We start from the raw sequence: 22321 nt of genomic DNA on the forward strand, positions 1-22321 counted from the left end.
TTATCCTTGCAACCTGAACATTCATGTATTTACATTTAGCTCTGTGGGAAACCACTTTAAAAAAGGGATTTTATTTTCCTTCTCCTCTTACTTTCCTCCTTCCACTGCCTTTCCCAACACTCTCCTTTACTTCCATCTCCCTTCAATAATGTCGCCTAGATACCTATTAGCTCTGTCTTTCAATAGCACAGCTCTGGCTTCAACAAAAGTGCTTTTTAATGTTGGAGATGTACTTCAGCCATAACACTGGGGTCATTTTCTGAGTAACATTTTATGGGATTGATTAAACTTTAACACCATAACTGTTGACTTTATAGGCCAAGGAAGAGACACTGAGTGCTAAGCTCCAGATAATTTGTGCTTCACAATTTTTTAGAATCAAATAGAGATAAGAGTTTAATGTGTTTGATAAAGCAACCCTCTATTTTTTCCCATTGTCTTCTATTTTAAAAGATTGCCAACATTTAACATGAAATAATGCCTTTAACACTAATGAAGTAAAGTTATAGTAAATAACCATATTAAAAAAAAAAAAAGTGTTCAACCCTATGGGAAGAATATGAGAAAGATTTAATTTGCTCTCTACTTGGCTTCAAATGTGAGCACCTCTTATTTTTTGTTATTTCTAGAAAGTGAACATATGGGTGCTGTAGGCTGAGATCTGATGCTGCAGAAACATTGTTCCTTCACACTGAAAATTCTCTCCTTCCAATGACTTTGGTAGGGCAGAAAAAATGGCAGTTTTGTTAAATTAGCTGAAGAACCTCAACTCTCCTTAAATTGCTTCTTTCAGTGCGCACATGTGTTGCTGCTGAGAAAGTGCTGGATGGGAGTGCATCTTGCCATGTACCGAGAAGAAAGATGAGCATGAAGGAGGCCTTGAAGGACAAATGTGACTGCAGGTCTGAGGACAGTTCTTGGGTTGGTGGCAGTCTCACATGACTTTAAACAGGTCATCTGTGATTTCCTCATCACCTCACCTGTCAAGTGGCTAACAGAGCAATTATCTACCAGGGTCTCCCTTTTCTTTTTTAGCCTGTCAGTGTCTTCTCTGGCTGGAGCTGACATACTGTTCCTAATGACTCTGGCACGTTCACCCAGAAAAAGGGATGTACAGTTGTACTTCTTTGTGGAGTCTGGTAAGTCCAATGCATGGTTGACCTCAGATGGGAGGACACTGAGGTTCAGTTTCATCCTGGCTGAGTGACTCAGGTGCAGGTTCTCTGGAGACCCTGGAGACATACCCAGGCTGCTAGAATGTGCTGCAGGTTATGAGACTGATGCTTCCCTGCATGTTTTTACTCTATTAGAGCAAATTTGTGCAGGGATGTTGGATAACACCATGCGGATCTGTGTTATAAGCATGAGCTTCCATTTGGGGTTTCTGGGTCTCAGATGAAAAATGATAGTTAAAAGCTCTTAATGAATCCTTCGAGGTATTAAGCCTGTGTCCTGGTGAAACCCAGGTACCTGCAAGGAGAGAGACACCTTCCCAGTTGGAAAAGATGACTTGGTGTGGCCAGTGAGTGCAGTTATGGCCTAGCATCAGCACATTTCCTGATGAAGTCACAGTAAGATTGTTATTTTAGAAAATCAATAACATGGTTAATTGTCTTGTCCTAACATTTCTTGGGAAGGGTAATTGCACCACTTAAAAAAGAGCCAAATTTTAAAAGCCTTGTGGCTTACCATTTGAGTTGAAACATTTTAAAATGGAAAGCTAGATCATGCTTGTATTGCTAACCTACTCAAACACCTCAGCCAATTTCTTCTCTTGAGACTTGAAGGAGGGGAGTTCTGGAGGAGTTTCGTCTCTCTCCTGAATGCATGAGAGGCCTGGCCTCCTAGGAAGGCAAATACCCTGAGAGCTGCTGGGAAAAGCTGGAGACCTCAAGGTGGGTTATAGCTAAGGAAGGCCAACCTCTCCATGAGCCCTTCACATGATGTTCTTCTGCCTGGCACTATTCCCAGTAGCTCCGGCCAACATCTAAATGCCCTTCTCGAGAGATGGGTGGTAGTGGGAAGGGGTAGGGATGGCACTGATTTAAGGGCAGGTCTCTAGAGCTGCTCAAAAGTGTTAGTTCATCAAAAGCACAATTATGCTGTTAAGGGGGATTGGATACTATGAGTGATGTGGAAGAGGCAGCCTCTGGTTCAGGAGATCCTTGAAACGCTTTCTGCTGGAAACTGGGAATAACACCCAGAGAACAAACGCTCTTTCTTGATCTTGTGCGGTTTCTCAGGAAGTCTACTACTTGCAGCTATCAGAGATAGGTGCAGTACCGAATGGATGTTGAGTCCATTCTTAGTGTTTGTTAAAACTCTTAACTAGTAACTAAAATGGTTTGATATGTCTCCAAGAAGCTCCGTAGCAAATAAAATGAAGGTTGCTTTGTTTTCATTCCCAGAATTATGCGTATGAAATATAGCAGACTTTTTTTGTTTGTTCAAGTGTCTGAGTTGTTTTATCCTGGCCTCTCTGACTGCAAAAAATAAGAGTTTGTGATGTGGGGTTTTTTGTTGTGGTTTGTTTGTTTGTTTGTTCGGTGGTGTTGTTGTTTTTGTTTTTTGTTTGTTTGTTTTAAGCAGGTTATCCACAGTCTGTATACTTTTTCTGTTCATAAAGAGCTGCATATTCATAAGCCAAACTCATATTTTTTAAGATTAAAAAATACAGTCCAAGATCAGATCAAAGTAAAAATCTCTGTGAAAAAGCAAAGCATGTGCTTGCTTTGGGTTACTGTGCTTTCTCAGCTGCAGCAGTACCCAAAGGTTGCTATTTCTGCACATAAGCTAAATCCAGGGGAGTTCAGATTGACTGTGGAAACCAGGAGGAATCTTGATCATAGTTCCCTAGATGGAATTTCACAGGTTGAGTATAAGGTTGCAGATGGTGGAGTCTCATTCCTGCTGGAAATTCACTGTATTGGATGCCTGCTTTCTCTGCTACTTTATCTTAGTGGTTTTCTTTCAAACGAATATGTTTCTAATTTTATACTTTGCCTTCCCAACTTTCTTAGAACTTTTCATTCTCTGGCTTCTTCTCATAGGTGTTTCTTTTGCCTCCTTAAACTTCATCTTTCTCACCCAAAAAAAGAGCCTACTAAACATTGGATGTCTTTTCCCTTCCACACTGACAAGTCAGTCTGTATTTTCCCCTTAAGCCGAATATATTTCTTAGATAATTTCTCTAGCTGTTTCATTCTCTCTCTGAATCCATACAGGATTTGTTACTTGTGATTCCCCTTCAGTATTTTCTTTGCCCTTGAGTCTCGTGTCCTTTAGTGTGCCACTTAAGCTGATCGCTGAAGTCTCAAGAGAGCCTGGCAGGCACTGTTGCTGTTTTCTGATCTTGCCAACAGTAATATTTCTTCCAGGCAAGGCCCCTCATAATTCAGGTGAGGTCAGTCAGGACCTAAGAGCTGAACCTGTCCTTTCCGATGAATCAGCAGTGGCATTGAAAGAGTTTATGCAAACTATCAAAATGATTTTGTTTGTTCCCAGGTTGGAGGTAGGTCTCATAGCATCACAAGTGTTCTTTTCTGCAGCAAACAGTTAAAAAGTGTAGGATCCGTTAGAGATCAGCTCAAGCCTCATTCATCCTGGATGTGGGCCTTGAGCCAGTCCTCTTACTGCACAGGAAGCAGAAGAATGAAGCTAAACACAAACTTTTAGGTAACAATTTATCACAAGCCTGCTTGTTCCTCCTTGAAGTTGCTCACCACCACTCAGCACCTGAGAGTCCTGCCTCTCACCTAAGGGAATGTGGTTTTCCTCTCAGGCCATAATTAATTGCTTTCTCAGATACAGGCACTAGACTGAGAATTTGTCTCCTACTCTGCGTTTGCTGTTGTTTAGAGACTCTCAGATGAGAGAAAGAGGTGTTTTTCTTAGAGCAGGCTGTACTTTCAGAATTAACTGGTGTAACAATAGTCCATCTACCTACTTACAGCTGTTTTATTGAAATTAGAGCTCATTTGGACTCAGCAGTGTGTATTTTGGTGTCATTTAACTTTCTGAAGGCTTTGAGATCTGACTCCTGGTCCAAGCCTGGATTTCTGTTGTGGGCACTCATGTTGTAATGAGGTGGACCATGAGAGAAAGAAACACAAAACACAGATGATTTGAACCTTCAGGGAAAGCTTATCTGTACAGAAATGCTGTGGAAAGAAAAAAACTGACTGGGTAAAGCAGTAAAATCAGTTTGTGGACACTCTGAGGTACACCTGGTAGGTAAAGGCAAAACATGCTCAGCATGTGCTTCAGGTTGCCTGGAACCAAGTCTGCTCTAGTGGGGAAGCTCTTCTTTGGTGCTGTGCTTTGCCTAGTATCTCACTGCTGCTGTGCCTTTTTAAATAGTCTGCCTTTAAAGGTTAGGATAAGATACCTTCTAATTCTCTTTCCAGAAGACTGTTAAGTGTGCAGACTGCTACCATTGTTGAACTAACATGCTATACAAGTTAAGTCAGCCCAGTTTTCCTGAAAATTTTAATGTAGCCGTATTTAGATTCAGCTCTTGGAGATTTTGAAACCTTTTCCATAAATAGTTTCCTATTCTAAGCACTGTTTCTTTTACTCTAAAATAAATCGGGAGCATTAGTAGTAGCTCAAAAGTGTGAACTGCACCCACTGGAGCCAATGCAGTCCAGGTCCAAAAAATGTGGATGTGATCTGTTCTTTGTTTTGGTCGCTTCTTTACCAAGGAAAAGTGTCATTCATCTGTGGAAGAGGACATAGTTAAGACACGCAGTCTTAAATCCAGAATGTGTTATCTTTGCTCACGTGAATGGCACCTTGGTTCCTGAGCACTCCTGTCCTTGTCAGTATTTTCCAGAGCAAGGTGCTACAGCTGAGGGTTGTTATCCACCCATGAACAACACAGAGCACTTTAAACTCACACAGTAAGGTTTTGCACACTTCTCTCCCTTGAGCTCGTTGCCAAAGCAGACATTAATCAGCTTTACTCTCAGAGTTAGAATAGGAACTTGCTTGTAAATTACGACCATTACATTTCCGGCTTAAATTTCCCTACTCCTTTAAGCTAATGTTTTAAAAGACTAACCCTGCCACTCTGGCAAGAGCTGCATCTTGCCTTTACATCCATTTGGCACACTCTGTCTTTTTTTTTTTTTTTTAAGTTGAAGAATTACATGATGTCTGTGAAATAACTTTTCCTTCTTTAGTTGTTCAATTTGATTCAAGGATTTTTGATTAAGCTTTCAGGGGTTATGAATAAATAAGAACCAGCAGCCCAGTAATTGGTATATCATTACTCCCTAGTAGCACATTTAATCCTCAGCTTCGCTGCACCATGTAACCTTTTCCTTCAGTCCTCCTCCTCCTCAATATTGCTTACAAAAAAAGAAGGGGGGGGGGGAAGCTATGTCACTGCAAGCTTCACAAGTTATCATTAAAATGAATACTTTTTAATTTCTCTGGATGAGATGGGGCCCTGTGCTCTGGGACAATGCTGATGGATGACATTTTAATGCAGCCGAAATGTTATTTTTACTGAACCAGGGAAAACTATAAATTTTGCTTCATTGCCACTGATGGCTCTATGCATAAAACTATGGTGGCGCCCATTGCCCATGAATAATCACCTCAGCATGGCAGATGTTACTTCGCAGGGAAAGCAATTCTTATGCCGAAGAATTGTGGAAAGATTAATTGTCTACAGCTGTTTCATGGCCCACAGCAATCTTGATACATTTATGATAAGTTTAAGAGCTCACTAGAGGCAGCCCCTATTCCCTGTTGTGAGAGAGGGAAGGGGGGTGAGCTGAATGGCTTTATTTTGACACCTGGATTCATAGAATCTGTCAGCTCCATTACAGCCTTCATAGAAAGCTGGTGGTTGGCAGGTTTGGGATGATTGTGAGTGGGCTAAGATGCAGGAATTATCTAGACATAGATAAAGAAAAGGAGACTGAGAAGAATTATTCAAATTTGTGCAAATGAATTGCTTCCATTTTTCCTCCCTCTGCCAAGTGGAAATTGAACGTAACCCGCTCTGACCTTTCTCTATTAAGTGCTGCAAATTGCAGTAAATGCATAGTTCTGAGTGCCCTAATGAGACAAAGCTCTAGCAATGCCTCATTAATAAGGAAAGTTTGACCTTGCTGGTCAGCCCTTCATTCGATATTGAAAAGAAATAGGAAAAAAGAAGAGATGACCTGCTGTAAATTTTGAACAATACCTTTGATTTAGTTTGTATATACTCCCAAGCAGACACTTCACAACCTTTTTTTTTTTTTTCTTCCATTTTTGCTACACTAGTGAAGTAGAGGTATTTACTTACGAGGTTCCTCTGTAAATTCATGATGACTGTGGTGATTTGTGGCGGTAATGCACACAAGCTATCTGATGAAGCTTTTTTAAAATCTGGTTTTAGTATCCTTGTATTGATGAAAGAATATTGATACCATCCATCTTGTACTGGTTTGTTTTCCCTTTTTCCTCAGCCCACATCCATGATCACTGTATCTGAGCGCCAACATGTATTCCTGCATTACTTGAAAAGAGTACTGCAAAGAAATAATATTCTGTCCTTAAATATACAGTTGCTGGAGCAGGGAATCCATCTGAGAGGGTGATGGGAGATGTTTGCTCCCCAACCTGACAGACCAGCTCTGTGATTCCAGCCACTGGTCCTAGCTGAGATATAACTTAAAGGGCATGGTACTTTATTTACTGGTATATGCCAATAAGCCAGGCTAAAGAGCTGTATTAGAAAATGCCAAACCTGTGAATGTGTGTGTATGGAGGAGAAAAAGGATTGAATGAGGATAGAAATTAAGAAAGAAAACTCAAAGTCATCAAATACATTTATATAGGTAGAATGGTTATAAACTGTGGTATTCTATGGTCAGTCTCACTCTTAGAAATCATAACAGGTCAAATGTTGCAAAAGTATATTCCTCTTTTGAATTACTTGTTCATGATCATAGAAACATAGAATGGTTTGGGTTGGAAAGGAACTTAAAGATCATCTGCAGACATTCAAGCCAGGCTGCATGGAGCTCAGTGGAACCTGATCAGGGTGAAGATGTCCCTGCTTATGGCAGGGGGGTTGGACTAGATGAGCTTTGAAGGTCCTTCCTAGCCCAAACTATTTTATGACTCTATGGCTATGAACAGTAAATGAATGGGTAAAAGGGTGAAGTCTGCTCAGAAATGGTTGATGGACAGAACTAATGTCACTCAATTTGCTGAATAACTTATAAAGAAAAAGTTGACCAGCTCTGTTCGATGTTCACAGTGCCTCCAGAAATTGCATCCCCTGGGATTTGCGGGTGGTGGGGGATGTGGAGGATGATGCCCTTAGGGATGCTGTAACAAAAGGGAGATGGATGGAGGTTTTGTGAGTCCTGCAGAGACTTCCTGCAGTGGTATCCTTAGATCAGCTTTTGGCAAAAAAATGATTAGGAACGTGTTGCGAACTATGATCCATTTTGTGAGTGGAGCAGTGGCCCTCTTGAGGTGAACTGGACTGCCACACAAAACAAGAATATGAGTACATGCTTTGCAAGATCAAAGCATCAAATGTTGAAATGTTGACCAAGGAATCTAGTTTCGTCCATCCGGTTTTGAAAGTGGTTTTAGGGGCTGAGGGGTGTCAGGTCTTTACGAATAGTATGGTTTTCTACAACAGATCATAACATCTGTGCTTGCCATGTTCCTGCTGGGGACATAAATAGCTGCTGACCTCCAGGTGGCTTGTGAAGCAGTGTTCGTTTTCTGGAGAACAAGGATGCTGGGGTGTGTTTTCCGGTTTGAAAAGCTAGTTGTTACTATTGCCCACAGACACAGATATTTTTTCAGTTTCACATTGTCATGTGGTATGGCTGTCATGGATACTAATGTTATGGGTTCTGAATCAGAAACAGCCTTCAGAAGAGCTTTAAAACTTTTGGGACTCCAAGGAAAGGATTGGGTTACCCCACAGAGGCAGTGTTGCAGAGCGGCAGCCAGAAAATGTCATCAAATCTGGTGGGGGAAAAAATGAAGTCTGAAATTCCACTTTGTTTAAGAAACTGCTGATGACAAAAAAATACTCCCTGAAAGATTTCAGGAAATAAAATAGATGTGTTAGTGTTTTTATCTATACAGTGCTGTAATCAAGAGCAGAGTTGTGCCTCTTAGTGTGGGTGTCACCGGATGCTTTGCAGCGGTACTGTCCATTCCATAGGTGTCCCTCATATACAGTCGGTGGACCTTATGTAAACATGCACAGCTGGAAACTGAGTCTCAAATCCTTAGTTTCCACATGGTAGTCTGTGGTCTGTCAGGTCCTAAGTGGTCTGTGGAGAGTCTGTGGACCTGTGATCCGGAATAACATTTATATAATCATGGATTTCTAAGTAGCAGTGCTGGCGATGGAGAAAATTTGGAGGGGTGACAGCAATCATCAGCCTAAAATGTTTGGGAATCTTTGTAGTAAAGGGACATCAGCTGCCTGGTTGAGCCCTGTATAGGGGTTTCTATAAAGGAATCTGGGCAGAGGATGTATATAGTAAGGTATTGTGTAATGGAAGGTATGAGCATATGGAAGGAGGGCATTTTTAATGGATGGATTAGTTTTAAGTAGTTTTTTGACATGTTTTATATTTCTAACTTTGCAATCTCTCCAGGATTTTGCTATTAGACCTACAGTAACAAAGGTCAGTGGCCATATGAACAGAGGTATATGAGAAAAGAATCCTAAACAACAATTATGGAACATATCAGCTTAATAGTTTCCTTGCATTGGCATACGTGATGGAAAGAGTGCAAGTGCTACATACATGGCAGCATTCTGCCCGCGCTTACTCATTGCATCTAGTTCTAAGACTAGTATTTTTTCTTTTAATAAGTTACACCTGGGAACAGATAGAATTTCATCAATATGTTAATAATTCAAAATAATTTACTAAAATTCTGTGAATGTATCTTAAAATGAATATTATTTGCAAGTGGGCTCTGACAAATATCACTTTAAATATTCTGAAGTCAAGACAAGCCAGACAGCTTTCTTTGGATATGTGAGCCTCATGCCTCTGATTGGATGAATGTAACACTTTGAATTCCCACAGTGAATATTTATACTTAAGACTTAAAATGTTCATTTTGTATCAATATTTTCCAACGTGAACTTAAAATGTACTGTTTCTGCAAACATTCCTCCAGAAGGAGTCACTTGTTTGAACATGGTGAAAGTGTCTCAAAAAAGGTTGCCTGCACAGCTGGAATAATTTTGAATAAAAATTCTGATGTATTTACCCACAGGTTGTATAATACTCACTTACCCCTCATAAAGGGAGCTATTTGAGCTTGGTGAATAAGATTAATAATCTGCTGCCAAATTCTTCAGTCTTCAGGATCAGATTTTTAAGCATAGCTCGAAGATTGCAAATATTTAGTAAAAGATTAATTACGTAAGAAACCTGTTTGCAGTTGGAAGTGCAAAAACACTTAAAATGACATTTTGTGGGAGCTGTCACTGGACTAAAATATGACGTGATTTCAATGAGATTTTTTTTTTTCAACTATAATTAACTTTGTCTTTTGACAACTCCTTCTGAGGCATATATTAATTAAATATGGGATAATGAATAGAGACAACTAGATCATCAGGGTATAAATCAATTGAGGGGTTCTGATGATACCATAAACCACAAGAATGGAGTATGTGCAGTTAATAATAACATCAAAAGACTGTGATTGATTTGGAACTTAGTGATCCTTCTACATTCATTATTATTTTATATAAAGCATAAAAACGAGTGGTGTTTTATGCAAAGGCAGGATGATTTTTATCCCCTGGGTTCTTTGATAATGGAGAAATTGTCATTGTTCACAGTTAAAGAAAAAGGCCATGGTTATTATGTGGAGAGGGATAGTGGAAGATCCTTGTGTGGTCACAGAGAAGCCCTGGGACTAAGAACAGTTTTACTGTAGTTATTGATATACTGTCTACAAGGAAACAAGGGCCAAATTTTCTGATGGTTTAAAATGCAGCTGCTACTTGGAACCCACTGAAATTTTACTGACTTTTTTTTTTTTTTTTAAACAAACAAACAAAAAAACCCAAACAAACAAAAAAAACCACCCTGCAGGTTGTGCCCTTTTGCCAGATTCTCTTCTATGGTGTCTAAGACCCTTTCTCTGTAAATGACCTCAGTTTTTTATTTTTTCCAGAGAAATAAACCCCTACACTTACCGATGTTTAAAGTATAGAAATGATAATAGCCTTTTTTTGTCAATGGTAATGTTCAGTTCAAACTAGTGGATTTTCCATGCAGTCGTGCATCTGCACATTAAATCTGGACCAGATGTGTGCTCTCTGTGGTATGACAGTAGTTGTTTTAGAAAACTGCATGGGGATAAATATGTTTGTGTGTAAATACACAGACGTATATAAAAGTGTACTTTTGTAAAATAGCATTGGATGAGCACGGTATATCTCTGGCTTATGCCATATACACTCCTTACAAATTCAGTGTTTTCCATTTTAAATTTATTTAGCATGGGAAGAGGTGGTGGAACATGAGATGTTTGATTCCCAGTTCAGAATGTTCAATGGGAGAAGTCTTCAGACAGAAAGATGAGCTCCTGATTCTTTTACCTGTGCTGTGATGCTGTCAGAAGTACATACAGAAGGGGTTTTAGCTGATAAATAGGGCACTGGTCGAAGTCTCGTTATTATTTCTTAATAAACCTTTCAGTTGTGGTCAGCTATCTCTGGGCCTTGCAACACTTTGTAAACCAAAACAAAACTAGCAGATGGCTCTGTAATTGCATACCATGCACAATGATGGAACATGATTTTGGCTGTTTGATCAGATATAGCATTTAAGAATGAGGAGTTGAGTTTGACTTTGTCAGTTAACCCTGCTGTCATCACCGACCAAGGATAAATGCATTAAGTTAAAGTCTCTGTCCCCTCCATCCTGACTGCTTTCCCCAGGCTGATTTGCAGAGCTTTCTGGCAGCTCTAACATTCATTCTTTGCTGGTAACTTTTGAAGTTACAGATATTGAAAAGAAAGACCCTGTAATCCCAGAGGGCATGTGAGCCCTGGAAATTGTTGGCTTTGCAGCCTGGTGCTTGCTGCTCCTCTCAGCATTGCTCATTTTGACACCGAGAATCTGTCACATTTTATGTGTGTGAGGGTTAGAGCCTAGGTGTTGGCAAGAAGATGCTGAGAGGTTTTGGGAAGGGGAAGGAGAACCAGCGGGGTGCAGGTTATGATATAGCAGTCCATGTTTGTGAGCTTCAGCCCCTTTCTTGTGGAAAGCTGGGCTGGGCTCAGGGGCCAGGAGTCAGCCACAGCTGCTGGAGGAGGATCAAAGGCTTGAGGGGCGTTTGGGTTTATCTTGACTCCCCCACACTCTAGGTATGTTTTAAAACCAGGTTCATTTATACTTACTTTGCAGTTATAATTGTGTGCACACATAGTCCAAAGTAACTGGTTGCTTCAGGACCTTCTCTTTACCTGTAATCTGCTCTGAGTCTTAAAACGAACCTGACTGCAGATGGCTTGGCCTCAGATTCTTTTTATATCACCTCAAATTGGCTTCCAAACACATGGGAGAAAAAAAAAACAAACAGTCATTTTTTAAAAAGTCTATCTGTCCATCTAAAATGTAAATTTGCTGCTAAGGGCACTGCTTATAAGTAAAGCACATTTTAAACATAAAATCCATTTTATTTGCTGAAACTTTGGGTACATTCTAATACTTTAATGCCAGCATTTTAAGTGTATTTTTGTGAGGCCTCTAGAGCGCTGTTGCAGATAGGCACCATATAAATAACGTTTATTGTTATTATCATTGTATGTTGTATTCACTCTGTTTTGCTACCATTAATAAACCATTCAGGCAATGTTGTTGCAATGTATAATATTAGCAGCAGCCTCCTTTGGGAGACATATAACGGGGTATTTAATATTCTAGCTGTTTCCTGGGCCATCTCTCTACAGGCGCAGATGCTACAGTGTGTTCAAAGTTCAATACAAAAAATATGGGCTGGCTGTGCAAAGATCACAGCATCTTACAACATGCCCCACGTTAACTCACATGCTGGCTGCTGCTGTCAAAATTCTGCTACACTAGATAATAGTAAATTAGTGAAATTGCCTGTAATTTGGAGGACACTATTTTGCTCTTTTAAAATACGCCACTGCTCAGAAAAAAAAAAGAATTTACTAAATTAATTGTCCTCATCCTCAGAGATAAGGCTGTTGCCCTGCAGGCCTCTCGTGGGACTGCCTAAATTAGAGAAAAGGCTCGTGCTAATGGAAAGTGTGAAACCCAGGGTTATTGGAGGGCTATATTAATTTTTGCTGAGGATCTGAGCCTTATGAATATCCTCCTTAATTGCTTGCAAAGCACAACTGCTATGACCTTTTCTTTTACTAAACAATATACAAAACCCAGCCATGCTTAAAATTGCGCTCTTAAAAAACACAAAAAGAAACAACATTTTTGGATAACAACATCATTGTGAATATGGAAGAAACAGAAAAGTATACAGGTGTGAAAGCACCATTGGATTAGTGGGTGGCTTTGCCAGACAGGGAGGAGCATCCCTCCTGCAGGGCCTCCACACCATGTAGCCACCCAAATGCTTCATCAGCTCACATGGCAGAAAGCACAGGCTGGCAAACACCCCCGAAGGCTCCTGCTGGCCAGGTGGGTTCGGGTCTGGCAGCCACGTGGCCCTGTAAGGGCAGTCCTGGCTGTACCTGCTTGCTTTGGGTTTTCTCCTTTTAGAGTTGTACAGCTTTTCTTGTGTTGCTGCTTTTCCTCTTGGGTCACATTTTCTTACCCCTCTGTGGATTTTCTCACAGCTCTTCCTTGGCACTCTGAGTCACGGTGACGTGGCTGGGACATATCAGAGCTTGTCCGTGGTCTGGCAGCTGACCTCGGGAGGACAGGAGGGAGCTCGTGCCAGGCAGCCTCAGCACCCACAGGCATCCAGGTAGGAACACAAACCTGTGGCTCCATGACTTTGTAGCTCTAGACACACTTTTCTTTCCTTGTTGCCTGTCCTGCCTTTACATTTTCCACACCTAGGAAATAAAACCTTGCTGACATCAGCCACCAATAGCGAGCAAAAAGCCAGCACAAGCCGTTGGTTTGGAGGGCCCCCATGCTGTCACCCCCACCCTGCCTGCCAGGTTCTGGAAGTCTCACAGTGGCTCCGCTGTCCATATGGCCAGCTCATAGCATGGGATGGAGCTGTGTCCTGCAACTGAATCATCTTGAAGGTGAGAGTGTGCTACCACCTCCTCCCCAATGTCATCAGGAGAGCCCTGTGATCTTTACAGCAACTAACACTTTTTTCCAGACTTCCATCACTTATTCCACATAAAGCTTTCGATGTAACTTGCACACTCATGCATTACTTGTTTAATGGCCTCTCTGGGACTGATTGTTCCATCTCTTTGAACATAAGCTGTTAACTTTTCTGTCTAATGATTGGATCATCATATTAGTCCATATTAGTGCAAAACTCCTCCTAGCCATGCATAGCCTGGGAGAAATGTTTCCTTGCCTTTTATCAGAAGGAAACTGCATTTCAGGGCAGGCTAACAGGTTTTCAGCCTGCACACATGATGGGAGGGCAGGGGTGTAGGAAGTGTGTCCTCATCAAGGTCCAGACCAGTGCACTGTTTCTTACACAGACAATGCTATCTGTGGAGGAATCTGAATAATGGGCACATAGTAGAACAGCTGTCTGATACTGAGAAGATTAAATATCATAAATTGGTGTTGTAAATGTTCTCCGTGATTTTTTTACATTCATTTCACTGCATGACTGCTATTGGTAGGCACCTGCTTCTTTAAAACCTTAATAACTGGCAGACCAGCCCATGGAAATTCACCACCTCCTGCCGTAAGTTCAGCTCAGTGCAATTGTGCCACCTCGTGAAATGTTTGCAGCCAGGCAATGATGATGTTTTGACCAGTGGTCAGAAGTGTGGTCAAAGTCTTTGGGGTTAATGCTGAGTATGTTCCCTAATTGTTCTTGCACATTTGCAGGACAGCTAGTACTAAAAAAAAAAAAACCAACCCAGACAAATTGATTTTAAAAAGAAGAGATTTAAATAAATCGAAATGGAGAACAGTAACTGAATTATATACAAGACATAATCAAGTTCCAAAAGCAATCTCAGATTTCTTCTTAAAGGTTACAAGAGGAATGCAGGATTTTAAGGATCATGGACATCAGCATGTCAGCTCCTTCAGAAACTGGTGACCATTAATAGATACCATGTCCAGAAAGGCCCAAAAGGACTGTAGTCTCTGGTTGCCTGGTGTGTTTTCTGGGTACTAAGCCAGACTGTATCTCATTATGACAGACTACTTTTAAATAAAGCTCCCTCCTAAAGACTGGGTGCCGAACAAGGCTGGGGATCTGGTTACCAGTGTGTCTCAAGTGGATTTCTGCAGTTCGTTCATTCACTGGATGCAGTCTGTTGTTCTTGGTAGCATGGAGCTTTTCTGTGTGATCAGTTGATGGGGACCTGAGGGTATTAAAGAGGTATTGGAATATGGCAAAGCTTGGAGGAAGGTGATGGGGCCTGAGTCTATCTGTAACTTAGATATTTCTGTATGTACATAATAAACATCCTTCAGTACACAGGTCAGTTGGGTTGCGCATATCTTGGTTTTCAGCAGCGCTTCATCAGTTCAGTCGTGTATTTTGTTGTGAGAGTAACACTGTCCCCATTCATGACCATTGCACAGATGTGGTGCAGAAAATAAATATCTGGTTTTCCCAGAGATTTTCTGTCTGTCAGATCTGCCAGCGTGGGGATGCTGCATGGCTGTTATAGGTCAGGTGTACAGTATCATCTTTATTTCAAATGAAGACAGGAGATGTTACACTACTGGAATAAGACCTTTGGCTTAAAATGTTAAGACTGCTGGAATATTGCAAACAGTCAGGGTGACACTCTCTCCCATTGAACTAAACATGGGAAGAGAGATCACTTATCCCTCTTCAGCATCTGTGCACTGCCTGCTGCATCCTTTCAAACTCTCACTGACCCAGGCTGTCACTTGTAGAAATCCCAGGGCAGCGTGTAGGCCTCACGTTGTTCTTTGTGCTTATTACTTTATTTCAGCCCTTTCTTTTTCAATTCTGGGATTGACATGTGGCTCTGGTGGTGATGTGCAGTGTCATAAATAGACACCCTGAGTGCAGACAGTTAGTAGCTTGGGAAATCAGGGAGTGAGCTGTTGCCCTTGCACTCCCCCTGCTTTGCCCTAGGCTATAAAGCTCAGAGAAAATTATTTCTATATTTCTTTTATGTATAAGAATACTATGTATATTTTAACTTATTTTTTCCTTTAAAAATCTTTGAGAAGCTATCTGAATGGTAGCATTTCACGAACATTTGCTTTATGCAAAATGTTTGTGGGGTGAATCTGGCTTCCTCAAAAAATACAGTGCTTCAAGCTCTGATGAGCACCTTCCAGAAAGCTCTTCAATGGACACGGAACTTTCCTGGGACATTTTGCTGGCCTCTTTGGAAGCTGTGAGCTAATTACCCACTTGAACTTCACAAAAGAAACTGGGCCATGCTTTCTCCCATGAGCAGGGAAAAATGGGATGAGGACAGCTAGAGTAAGATAGAGAGGGGGGAGAAAAGAGCAGTGAAAGCAGCTCATCAAAGTCCACTCTTGGCTGCTACCTGTTGATAGTGAAGAGAAGATGAATCACCAGCTTAGGTCTGTGACAGGTTTCCTGAGATGAGAAAAACAGGGGCCCAGCAAACGCATACAGCCTTCTCCTATCATCCCTTTAATAACCTGTAATATTGTAGCAGGATATTTTTGTCGCACGGACTCTGATTGATGGTCTTGGCTATAAGACATTACAAGTGTAGAGTAAATTGACCGAACACCTAAACATACAAATTATTAAAAGGAGGGGGGAGCAGGCTTGAGCCTCCTGGGGAAAGCAGGCAGGCTTTAGTTAAGATGATCCCATTTCCAAGTGCAATTTATAGTCTATTGACTTGCAGCAGTGTCTTTTCAGATGTGAGGAAATTGTCATACATTGCAAATGAGAAGCTGTTTTGACATCAGGATCGCAGAGAGTGCCAGGAAGAAATGATATCAATGCCTGGTCTGTTAAGGTTAAATGAAGTTGCATTGTTGCCAGCAGATAGGCATTCATTTCCTTTTCTTCCCTACCTGTCCCTGTGTACAATTACTGTGATTAGGATGAGTAACAATGTGCTTCTGACACCCATTGTATTGACAGCTCGTCCAGTTTTTTCCACTCAAGTGGCACTAGTCATTACTTAAACACTTGGGTATTTTGACAGGGAAGATCCACGCCTGCCAGTCAAGTGTATCAATGACAAGGCAGCCTTAGCTCCTGGACACGTACCTCTGAATTAAAGCAGTCGAAGTCATCACTGCTGGAATATGATGAACCTTTTTAGAATGGGACTCTGGCAAGCCTACAGATGCACTGATGCACTAGGTCTGTTCTTTCTGCCTTCTCCATGTATTGCTGCTGTTAATGTGCATATTTTTTTCCCATGTACTTTGTGATCTTTTGGAGGAAAGTATGATTGCAAAGTAAATTATAACGGAGGAGAAAGGAGTCAAAATGGTTGTGGGTTTTTAAATTGGGAAATAGTTTTAATTTGGACTATTCTGGAGAAGAGCCTCAGTTTACTAGAAAGGGGCAATCTTGCATATCTAGATACTGTCAGAGAAATGATAGCGTGGGCTCATGCGAGTAGAGGGACGTACATGAGAGACCAGCAAGCAGCCAGTTGGTTCTCAATGCTTTGAACAGAAACCGGTGACTCCCAGGTTAATGTCCCACCTAATTCCTTCCCTTTGGTTTGGCGGACAATCTCACGTTCTCTCTGAATGTCTGAAGAAGGTGTATGCCCTGATAGGGAGGAAGGGCGAATATAAATATTAGTGCCTTGGGCCAAAGCACTCTTGAAATAATGAATTCTGCAGCTTGAATAGATCAAGTAGGAGAAGAGAGAATTGTTTTGGTGTGGGTTTTTTTGTTTGTTTCTTTGTAATTTTTTGTTGTTTTTATGGGTGTTTGTTTTGTTTGTTTTGGGGTTTTTTGTTTGTTGGTTTTTTTTTTTTTTCTGTCAGTGGGATCAAAAATATTGATATGTATTATATGGGAAAGTTTACATATGGCAGATGATCTAATTACAGGCAAATTACACACTGCATACCATATGTGGCATTTGTTATATATGCTTGACTGTACCTACTAGTTTGCTCTGTAGCATGTCCTGAGATCTTTTTCCAAATTGCATCTTTCATATGTTTCAAAAACAAATGAATATATAAAAGTTCTTCTTTTTTTTTCTTTTCCCCAGGAGGCTTTGATAGTTGAGAAAAATTTGGGAGGAATAAAAAACTAGCTTTGTGCAGAAGGATTCTGCCAATTGAAAAAATATTTGTGCTGAAGGTGAGAGGATGAAGGTGTACAACTAACATATATGGAACGGGGAAAAAAAAATCCCAGCTGTGAGTTTTTACTAGGTTTCATTTCAATATCTTTGAATACCTGGATAAGTGCTTGGGCATGCATGCAGTTGTTTAAGTGTTATTGTGCTTTCAAAGACCTTCAGGACTTTGCAGATGTCCTTGTTTATGTGAATATAGGAGCATGTACATGCACACAAAGCATTTGACAGATTATTCTTAGAGCTACTAAACTAGTACTTTAGTACTTTGCAAACCCACCTGATTTTCATAATCTGCCTCTTACCCCATTTTTCCTCACCCTTCCCCAGTGCTGGATGATGATAAAGAAAATGGTTCACAGATTTCTATTAGAATCAGAAAGGAGTCTAAGCTTTACTGGAAAATCAATTATGTAGTAGGCAAAGTACCCCATAACATTCAGCAAAAAAATATGCTAACATCCAGGTCAGTACATTGGAAAACACATTTATCATGATTTCCATGATAGCCTCAGCATAGTGCATCACAAGAGCAACCTCTGAACTTTCTTGAACCAAATATTCAAATGGACAACTCTGCCTACTTAGCATTTTAAAAATTTGCATCTCTACTGAGCCTTGAACTGGAAGTCTCGGAAACTGAGCCCTTCAGTCTCCCCAAGGAGGTTTTCATAAACATTTCTTATAGAGGAGATTTTTTTTCCTAACTTGTTTCTTTGACTCACCTCTAAAAAGGACTTCATTAGAGTCCCTAAACTTCTTTATTCAGTGTTTTGCCTTAAGAAACATTGACTACTAAATGTACAAAGCATCAAATTTATATACTATCAAATTACAGTTTCTGGCAGTTACATAGGTTTCCTTTAAATCCTTGCTTCTTTACTTAGCTTGGCATTCCACATTTCTGTTACGGTTTATCATGGAGATGCTAGTTATGGGCTTGGCAGTGTTGTGCTTAGGTGCTGTACGAGTACAAGACTAGAGATAGAGATGGTCCTTTTACTGAGCTGTTTACAACTAGAAAATGTGTGTACACTTGAGGAAACGCCTGTGCCGTGATCGAATGAGAAAGCTATAAATGGCTGAAAGTCAATCAAAACTAATTTCAACTTTGCCCTTTTGAGAGTTACCAACTCTGCTGCGGCCTTTGGACTGGGAATGCAAAGCAAATTTCCAAATGAAAAACCAGCCAAGCTCCTGTAGAGCTGTCTGTGAGGAGGATGTATCATGACATGCAATGTGGTGCCCAGGACAGGTTAAATAGTCAAGCTGACTTCCTCTGGTGAGACAAAATCCTTCAGCCCTCTTCCTCTCAACATGACCTGCAGAAAAGAAACCTGGGGTTTCACATGACTGCCCATATCTCAGGGTATATCCTGTCATCCTGATGTGTGTCAGTCTCTCACTTTTTCTGCGTAAGCTGTAAGCAGAAATTGTCTTTGAGTAGCTATACATTTTCTAGTGGAATATTTGAAATAAATTAGGGGGAGCATTCAGCATCCACATTTGACTGCCTTGCTCTATCAACTTTAAAATAAAGTATTAATGTTGTTAAGTCTTGCTAGACTTTATTTATAGTGTCATTCCTCAACACAAAATAAGCACAGTACTGGGACACAGTGGCATCTGCAGATTCCTTTGCTAAAAAAAGGTGGAAGATTTCTCTCTTTTTTACCCCAGCTGCATTTCTGAACTAGCCACAAAAAGTGTAGAAAAACAGGACAGTAGGGACCATTGAAAGCAGTTCTGTGCATTCCTCTGCCCCAAGCAGACTCAGCAATACTTCTGTCATTCCTGACAGATGTCTATAAAAAGAGAGTTTAAAGATGTCCCATTCTGGAGGCTTTTGCAGCCTGTCTGGGCTTCATCATCCTTCCCATTAGACGGCTTTTTAATGTCTAACATTTTTATTCCTCTGCCTGAATTATATGCGCATTCTTTCTTGGCTTATCCACTGTGAGTGTAAAGAACAAGTTACTCCTTTCCTGTTTGCAGCAAAATTTGAATGTATTTTATGACTGTTTGGTGTCATATCCACAACCTCAACTCTTGCATTTGATAGGTTTCTCTGTATAATTTCCCTATGTATCTTGTGAGGCATATTGATTCACTCATGTGATATTCTTTTCTGCAATGATAACATTGGTCTGATAGTATTTTTTAATCCACTTTTAATGATGCTTAAACATGCAGAGGATACAGTGTGTCCCTTTCCATAGCTAGGAAAAAGGTCTTGCCAGCTTGCAGTAAAGTATAGTGCTTCCCACAGCCTCATCAATGTACTGATATCTTTGGCTAATGGGCCTCTTATCTCAAGTAGCAAGTGATAGGACAAGAGGAAATGGCCTCAAATTGCACCAGGGGAGGTTTAGATTGGATATTAGGAAAAATTCTTCATGAAAAGGGTTGTCAGGCATTGGAACAGGCTGCCCAGGGCAGTGGTGGAGTCACCATCCCTGAAGGTGTTTAAAAGGCATTTAGACGAGATTCTTAGGAACATGGTTTAGTGCTAAAGTTAGGTTAGGTTATGGTTGAACTCGATGATCCTGAGGGTCTTGTCCAACTTAAATGATTCTATGAATCTTGTGACTTTGTTCTTGTTGATGGATGGAGACAGAGTATGCATGGATGAAAGGAAAATACCTCAGATCAGTTATTATTGTTACTAGTTGTGATCCTAAGAATATTCTGTGACTGGAGCAGGAAAAAAAGATTTAGTGGAAGTCTATATGTTTTCCTTTTTTGTTGCTTACCTAAAATGTACAATTTCCTGTCCTGGTAGTGAAAGAAAACAGTGTCAGTCCTAAAAAGACAATCTACTTAAAATCAATTTGTAATGAATTTCAATATGTGGGGGAACAGTGTTATTTAAATGAAGCTGCTGCTGGTGATTCTCTCAGACAGATGAGGAGGTTAATGCACTTACCCAAAAGTGGGCCTACAGCTCAGTGTGCTCAAGGGAAAATAGGAGCAGAAAAGTCCGTTTCTCTTTGCCTTTGAGTAAAAAGATGGTCTCTGTTCAAAACTTATTTTAAGCATTGGAAGAAACAGCAACATAGCACTTTGTATTGGTGTGAGGTGCTTGGAAGGGGATGGTAACAGATGTAATGCCCTTGCCATAGGAAAAGTTAATCATGCGAGAGGGGATCACACTCATAAAATATGCCATATTTTCTTGATATGTAGTAAGAACACAGCTATAAGGACAGTCTCACACTTATAGCCAGAGTTTATCTAAAGAAATTCTTCACCATGCCTGATCCAGAAAAGAAAGCTGAGCAACAGAAATGGGTGAGAAATCTGGGTGGGCTCTTTTGCATGGCAGTGTAAGTTCCGGGTGAGCAGTGCTGAGACATTGTCTTGCTGAAGTTAAGGTGTGGAGATGATGCTACTAGGTCCTATTATGATTTTTTTTTTTTAATTTTTATTTTATTTTATTTTAACCCTGCAGCTTCTCATAGGGAGCTAATTCTTTGTGTTAAGTTATAGTACACTGCCCTTCAAATCTACCCAGACATGTTTTGACATCTTTCACTCTGAAATGTTATAATCCTCACATTGGTTTTGTTGCTGGCATGGCAAGCCCTATCAAAAACTAGTGATGAGCTGTGTTCATTGCTCTCTTTTATATGATTGTAGAAGAAGTGATTTTGTTTTTTTTCAGTTCATATGTTGAGCTGAAACTTAAATCCTTCCCTGCTGGTGTGAAGGGAGAACGGATAAATAATTTTTTTTTATAGTCAAGTTAAGTACCAGGCAGGTCTTTAGATTCTGCAGCCACCAGTAAACAAAGCTGCCTGGCAACACCCAAGGGATATGAGCACTTTCAAGCATTCTTTGCATGTCTAGGAAAAAGCTTGACAGTCTTGTGGGAAATGCTAAGCATGGATATCTTCATTACTTTTCAATTAAGCAGCGAGCTTATGGATTACAGGAAACCCTTGAGTCAGAAGCTGAGCTCTGACTGTGACTCTCAGGGGTTGCATTGGGGAGAGTTTGTTGCTAGAACAGTGTATATTTTGAGAAAGGATCCCAAAGATGGGATTTATTGTCTGGAAGATGTAGGACAGTGAGAAATGCCTTGAGAATTAGTTTTATCTGGCACTGTGGTGACTGACAGGAACAGAAGCAGCAGAGAAACAGACCTCCAGAATTGCTGGTGGTTATAATTCCTCACTTATTGTGAAAAAGACAGTATTTCCTAGAGCTTGTGATCCCATTGCCTCATGTTCCACTCCTATCTCCATGTTTCTTAGTGCCTTTCAGCTTCTCACCCTCCATGAAGTGCAATTTCTTCAGGGACATGTGGCTTCACAGTGGCAAGATTTCCAGAAACAAGGCAAAATCCCCACATAGCTGTGCGGTGCCTCCCAGTGAAGCTGGGAAGAAGTTGACTGTGCTCTGAGCTGGTGAGGGAAAATGATCTGATCATAGGGAAATACTTACTGGAACATTATTGTTTGTTGTAGGAGAGTGGGAAGAATGCCTCCGAACCCCAGTAATGTCATTGTAAGGTATAGATGCTGGATGTTTTGGAGTTCGGTGTTTGGAACAAGACCACTGCATCTCCTGGGCCACTGCATGGCAGTTGTACTGCAGCTTCTATGGAAGGTTATTTTACATAAACTGAAAAAGGGCAGAATGGAGTAAACTGAGGCTGTAGTTGGTATATCTGCTGAGTGTCAGAATGGGATGATATATAAGAGATCTATGTTTGGTACAGAAGTATCACAGGGGACAAATAGGGAAAAGTAAGAACACAAAACACTGCCTGTTCAGTTGCCTAATAAATAATATCGTAGATAATGTCCTCTATGTAAAAGAAAAAAGCTGACATTGACTTCTTTGACCACACAAAACTAAATGCCTTAA

The 22321-nt window shown here is 40.6% G+C and overlaps 1 long non-coding RNA gene across 1 annotated transcript; it reads left to right on the top strand.

Annotated features, from left to right (window-relative positions):
- The first annotated feature begins 385 nt into the window (after positions 1 to 385).
- Positions 386 to 13265, top strand: LOC110366152 (uncharacterized). Its single transcript, XR_002426267.2, has 4 exons — positions 386 to 902; positions 1036 to 1139; positions 12833 to 12963; positions 13059 to 13265. It is a non-coding gene; the product is annotated as an uncharacterized LOC110366152 (long non-coding RNA).
- Positions 13266 to 22321: the final 9056 nt, after the last annotated feature.

Source organism: Columba livia, chromosome 4, assembly GCF_036013475.1.
Source record: "Columba livia isolate bColLiv1 breed racing homer chromosome 4, bColLiv1.pat.W.v2, whole genome shotgun sequence".
NCBI classification, from domain to species: domain Eukaryota; kingdom Metazoa; phylum Chordata; class Aves; order Columbiformes; family Columbidae; genus Columba; species Columba livia.